Source organism: Castor canadensis, chromosome 7, assembly GCF_047511655.1.
Source record: "Castor canadensis chromosome 7, mCasCan1.hap1v2, whole genome shotgun sequence".
Classification (NCBI taxonomy): Eukaryota; Metazoa; Chordata; class Mammalia; order Rodentia; family Castoridae; genus Castor; species Castor canadensis.
This window is the reverse complement of record NC_133392.1, coordinates 41,373,546-41,380,173: the sequence shown is the minus strand read 5'-3', so window position 1 is coordinate 41,380,173 and position 6,628 is coordinate 41,373,546. Positions and strand designations below refer to the sequence as shown.

The window sequence follows — 6,628 nt, the reverse complement described above, 5'->3', positions numbered from 1 at the left end:
CAAACTATATAGTACTTACTGTTTCAGGACCTAGTCTAAACCTGTTACATGCATTAACACCATTTATGTGATCAACAATTCTATGAGGTAGGTACTAATTTCATTCCCTTTTAACAGACGAGGAAGCTAAGATCCAGAGACTTAAGTAACTTACCTAGTATGACACAGCTAATAAAAGGTAATGCAAGGAATAAAAGGCTATTTAGTTTCAAAGTCTGTGATTTTTAACCCTCATAGTAGGTGGCCTTTCTTTGGATCCATATCCTGCCAATCTCCTTTCTACAAATATCTAAAAAATTAATTTAGTTAGTTGCAAAAATAATGAGATTTTTGTGCACAATATTTTGCAACCTACATTTTCATTTTAAAAGTAAATAGTATAAAATAGTCTTCAGTATCATTTTAGTAACTGCTTAGCATTTCCTTGATATTAATAAGAACTCTCATGTATTTAGCCTTAAGCATATGCTGAATCTTGTGTAATGTGTTTAACATATCATCAAGAAAAATCTTTGTAATAATCCCTTGAGATAATGTTGCGAGCCCATGTCGAGATTCTTTGCCTTCACTGGCCAAAGAATTGGCTTGTGAGACAGTGAACTGACTAATGGGGACAGGAAGGTCAGCACACAAGTAGAATTTATTGGTGAGAAAGGAAAAGCTGTCCTTAGAGACAGACAGGGAGCCCAGAAAATTTGTAGCTCCCTGTTGTTCACAAAGGGTTTTTTTTAATTTGGTCTTTTTTGTTGGGGAGGGGAGTTAGGACTCGGGTGCAGTGGCCTTTTGACATATCTTTGTAGGAACACACTCTGTTGGGGACGGGAGGTGCAGGAGTCAGGGGTTGAGTGGTCTTTTAACATATCTCTGCAGGAACATATACACAGTTCTGTGAAAACCTCCTGTTTTTTGGCCTTGTGTTATTTTGAGATATCCCCAGGGGGCCATGACTTGTGAAGCCACATGTCCCTTTACTATAGGACCCACAGTGCTCTCATGGGGGATGGGGGCACTGGTTCATTTTGTCTTCTGATCCCCCAGATCTAACAATAATAATGAAAAACTTAACATTTATTTATTGAACACATCTCAAGAACTTAATCTACATTGTCTCATAAAATGCTCTTTTACAATAGCCCTGAGATTGGCACTGTTTTTATCTCATTTTACTGACACAGAAACTAACTCTGAGAGGTAAAATTATCTGTCAAGATCAACAGACAACCAGCAGCAAAGCCCAGGCCCAAATTCAGATCTGTCTGCTTCTACAGTCTCCCTCTACACTGGTATCCACTCCTGTTACCTTAAGAAGACTGTGTTTAGGTCGTCTTAAAGTGCTTTATTTTGTCCTTAGTGACAAGTAAACTTCTTGCTGACATAATTGTTTCCTGGTGTCCAGATTTTGTCTCATGTTAACCCCTCAGCACCACTAGACTCCATATTAATAATTAATTAATAATATTCCATATTAACAACTGTGATTTAGACTTCCTGAACTTTTCAAAATTCAACTTGACCAGCGATAGTCCTGTTGCATTACAAAACTGGCATTATTAACTCGGACTATCTAAATGGCACAGTAGATGAATCTATAATTCATCAGAGCAGAGCCTTCCTAATGTTAGCCCAGAGGCAAACAGCATGAAGCAGCATATTTTGCAGGTGGTCCAACACAAAAGTTAAATTAGCTAGGAGCTGCTGTTGAATTTTCTACACATTTTCCCAGCTTTCCCCTCAGGACTCCTCTCCCTTCTATGACTCCTGATCACATAGGACAGGCAGAAAGCACATATTAGTTACCCTCTGCCTCATGCATGGCAGGACACACATAGGGAGCTCACCACTTGACAGGTTATGACACTCAGAGTAGGGAAGCCCCACAAGTATAGCCACAAATACTGGATCCTTTTTAGCCCACATGGCAGGTGCTACTCCAGGGTTTCAATTCCCTAAGTTCAATAGGAGAGCTTGACTCAGATTGTGATATGAAAGTTTAGGACACCAGATTTCAAGTTCCTGATGTGATTTCCTATGTGAATTTGAACCTGCTTAGGTTTCCCTTTCATCATCTGTGAGATTAAAGGGCCCAGGAGCACAAAAGTTCTTTAAGTTTATGCCCTGACCCAATTCTCAAAAAATAAGAAGTGCTGTAGCAGAATTTAAAGGAGCAGTCTTTAGAAACAAAGACTCTTTCTCTATCTTTGTCATTATAAGTTTGATGACCTTGGTCAACTGACCTGCAGTTCTCTGAGCATCAGTTCTTCATCTGAAAAGCAGAATAATCATCAAAATTAAGTAACATAATGCTTTAACTACCTAGATTTTGAAGAGTTTAGGAAATTTCCTGCAAAGATAGTCACCAACAAGTCCTCTCATTCCTGTGCCTGAATCCCATTCTTACCATAAATATAGGTTAGACTTGTGGTTTGCATTTACCAGTAGGATATGTCATCCTATGCCAGGTCTGTGCCTAAACCTTTAGATCCCTGCTGGCTTCTTTTCCCCCTTCTTTGGAGATTCAGCTGCCACAGAAAGAAATGCAGCCTAGACCACTGAATGATAAGGAATCACTCACTTTCTCTCTCCTTCAGCTTTTCCCTGTACAATCAGACCATAAAATCATACAGATATGACTGTGTGATACATATTTTCAGTTTCTTTCTAGGTGAAACATCTCCTGGAAACAGAGGTAGAAGCCAATATGATAAAAAGAGCTCAGGAACTCTTAGGATTCAAGAAGAGGCTAAACCAAGCTTGATGAAGAAAGGGTCAGCCTTGAATGAGATAATCCACTGATCTGGAATCTTCATTCCAGCTAAGAATTCTTTAATCCCTTAGGCCAAGAGTCGGCTTACTTATATGATGTAATGGGCATATTAAATACTAGGTCAGATATACTTTGTTAAATGAATACAAGAGATCCTAGTAAAACATTTGGATTCCCCTTTTTAATGAATCTCATCTCCTTCCAATCATCATTCATCTCGGGTCTCAAGAACTCTCTTTGGATTTTACTCTTGGTGGAACCCCACTAATTAGTGAAGGTACAGAATGGAACATTTCTCTTTTCAGTATTACAGCACAGAGATTAAGAGCATGTTGTCTAGACTTTGAGTTCACTTGCTGTAGAACTTTGGACACATTACTTTTCATTTATTAATTCAGTTAACAAGTCTGAATTGAGTACCTTCTATGTACAAGACCCTATTTTAGATGTTCAGAATACAGTAGTAAATAAGACTAACAGTGCCTCTGGCTTCTTGGAACTTATATACTGTGCTTCTATTTTTTCACCATTAAAATGGGGATATTCTTTAGGATTTAGATCAGTGGTAGCACTTTCTAGGATGCACAAGAGGCTTGGCTCAATCCCCAAGACAGCAAAGAAAAAAAATGAGATTTTAATTGTAAATAGTAAAAATGGAGGAAAAACTACAAATGTAAATATGGCTGTACTAAGACATTTAACACAGAAGATTGTTCTACAATTGAATAAGGCATTGGATTTATAAATAATTTAGCACACTATCATAATACATTAAGGATAATATTCAGCCTGACCTATTCAGAAACATATCAAAAGGATTTGTAATTTTTAAATATCTTGCATATCTCATAATTCTTTGAATGCATTCTATAAAGAAAAAGGTTAAACTTTTTTTTTCCTGTGGGAGCAACTAAGTTGATGGGACCATGGTGAGTGGTTGTTCCCTGATATCACTATACTCTGAAAAGAGGGAGTCACCTGGCAAATCACTTTATCAGTTGTGTTCAAATTTCCCATTGACCAGATATTATGTATTTTTTTATAACAACTTGCATAAAAACAACAAGCAGCTAGCTATATGTTCTCTGTAAATTATCAGGTCGTCAAACCAACGCTGAGTCTTAGAGTTCTGGGAGAGCTGTAACTCAAATTCCCAGAGTTCAAGATGGGGTGACCCACTGTTCTGGCCAGGGTGCCTCTGGAAATGCATGTTGAGGAGTTCTCATGTTTGCACCAACATCACTGGCACTGTAAAGTGAATGCAACCCAAATCAATATACCCTCTGCTCTGCCCTGGCTGCATGGACCATACCAGCATTGGTAATATCTAAAGAGCATCGAGCATCCTACTGGGGATGCTCCTGGACTTCCTTTGATGGTTGGAAATAAAGTTGAGGGTTACAAGAAGACCAAAGAGGCTGCTTTGCATCTTAAGAAACTCAAAAGCCTGGAATGACATCTGAAAGGTCTATGGCTCTTAGCAAATAGGAGCTGGCAAGGGAAAAATGAGAAACCATCATCTATCCAGCATAAGGGACCCTGCATCATCTATAATGAAGACAGTAACATCATCAAGGCCTTCAGAAACATCCCTGCAATTGTTCTTCTTAATGTAAGCAAACTGAACTTCTAAAAATTTGCTCTTGGTGGGCATGTGGAATGTTTATGCACTTACACTCGAAATGTTTTCCATAAAGCTGCTTCCCTCAAGAGGAACTACAATCTTTTCCCATGCACAAGTAATTGACACAGACCTCAGCTGTATCTTGAAAAGCCCAGAGATCGAAAAGCCCTGAAAGTACCACACAAGAAGATCCATTGTAGAGAACTGAAAAAGAACCCACCAAAAACCTGAGAACTGTGATGAAACTAAACCCATATGCAAAGACCATGCATCAGAAGAGCATTCTGATGGCCAAAAAAAATCACAGAATCTAGGTGCAGAAGGCAACAGCAGCACAAGTAGCCAGATCAGATGAGAAGGAGGCTGGAACAAGTGGTGGAAGACAAGAAGTCTTCGATCAGTAAGAAAGGAAAGGAAAGAAGGCTGATGATGTTAAAAAGCAGAAAAGCCTTTGAGGGAAAGGCTTGCTGCGACCTGATCAAAGATGAAGGGAAGAAAAGAAAAGAAATAACCATTTCAATAGAAAAATTTGTAAAATGCAGTTTTTGTATTTTATGTTTAAAATATTAAACAAAAACTGGTAGCAAATTTCCTTATATATCTGTGAGTATTTTTATTCTTTTTCTCTGAGAAGGTAATAGAAAAGTACTATTTTCCCACTATCATTACTCATGTTTCAGTATATATCTTAGAAAGTGTAAGAAAAGAGAAATATTCATTTGTTCTGGGGAATTTTTTTGGTATGACCAAATAGTGTGTTAAGTCCCTCAGAGCTTTGGAACTTGGCTGGAATCTAATTTTGGCTCAGTTTATAATTGTGACTCATAGGAGACCATATTGAGAAATTTCAGCAATGAAGGAAGAGAGGGCAGGAAAAGGAAAGAACCACCTGAATGAAGAAAAGGAATGGGCTTTAGCTGATGCTAAGACATATAAGACCTTCTTAGCCCACAAACTCAGCTATGCATATAAAGGATTTGATGACCCACGATGGAAAACTCCATACATTTTCAGAAGTTTAATGCCCTTCAAAGTTTCACTCCAGTGCGGATGGGAGTATAAATTGCTACAACCACGCTATACAATTATTTGGAGGTATCTACTAAAATCTACATACAAATGTTCTATGACCAAAAATCTCTACTTTTAGAGATTTTATTTTGACCTAGTCAAAATAAAAATATGACACTGGAAAACATTAAAGCAGCATCATTTGTGATAGATGAAATTTAAATCAACTCAAATTCCTTCATGGAATGAATAAATGATATTTGCAATATTAATGTGAAAGAATTTTGCAGAGCAATAAGATGAAAAAAACTACCATTACATGCAAGAATGTAGATAAACTACACAAACATTGTTGAGCAAAGAAGCCAGACACAAAACTATGAATACTTCTAATGCCATTCTAATAATTGTTTTTTTCACTGCTGGCAGTAGAACTCATGGCCTCACTCATGCTCAGCAAGCACTGTATCTCTAAAATAGTACTCCTGCTTCCTCTTTCTAAAATTAGAAGTTGAATTGTGGTGATCCTTTGAGGAACAAAAGGAGAAAGCAACTGAGATCAAACTTTGGGGAGTTGCTCAGGAATTGGAAATAATCTATTCCTTGAGAGGGGTTGTGACTTCACAGGTACATTCACTCTAAGATAATTAATTGAACTTATGACCCATACATGTTCCTCTATGTGTACTGCTCTTATGCTATAGACAGCCTCCTATACACACACACACACACACACACACACACACACACACACACACGTCAAGCCTTCTATAGGACAAACAGATTTAAACATGAAATTAGTTCCCAACATATGCAATTTTTCTAGAACCCTCTCCCCAAGTGCTTTTTCTCTTTCCACTGATTCATATTCTTTAAGAATTCCCATTCTTAGTCTTACTTTCTTTTGTTTTCCATCAAGAAATAAGGTAGTGATGAGTAGGTCCCTCTAATGGTTATGGAAGGGTTTGGACACACTGAGCACATGCCTCATTCCAGCCCTGAATCATCCATGCCATCAGAGGAAACCATCTTATTTGAGTAGCACAGCAGCACAAACTGGGATCTGGCTATGTTCCTCTTCTTCTGGAAGGATTTTGGTGTGTGCTAATTTGCCCACCTATCAACAGGCTAGCTAAGGAAATACAAAGAGAGAGAGAGAGAGAGAGAGAGAGAGAGAGAAAGAGAGAGAAGTTCAATCAGGTCAGTTAGGGGAAAACAGAAGTATAATC

At 38.1% G+C, this 6,628-nt stretch overlaps 1 pseudogene; it reads left to right on the top strand.

Moving 5' to 3' along the window:
* The first annotated feature begins 3,690 nt into the window (after window positions 1–3,690).
* Window positions 3,691–4,792, top strand: LOC109691148 (large ribosomal subunit protein uL4-like; annotated as a pseudogene).
* Window positions 4,793–6,628: the final 1,836 nt, after the last annotated feature.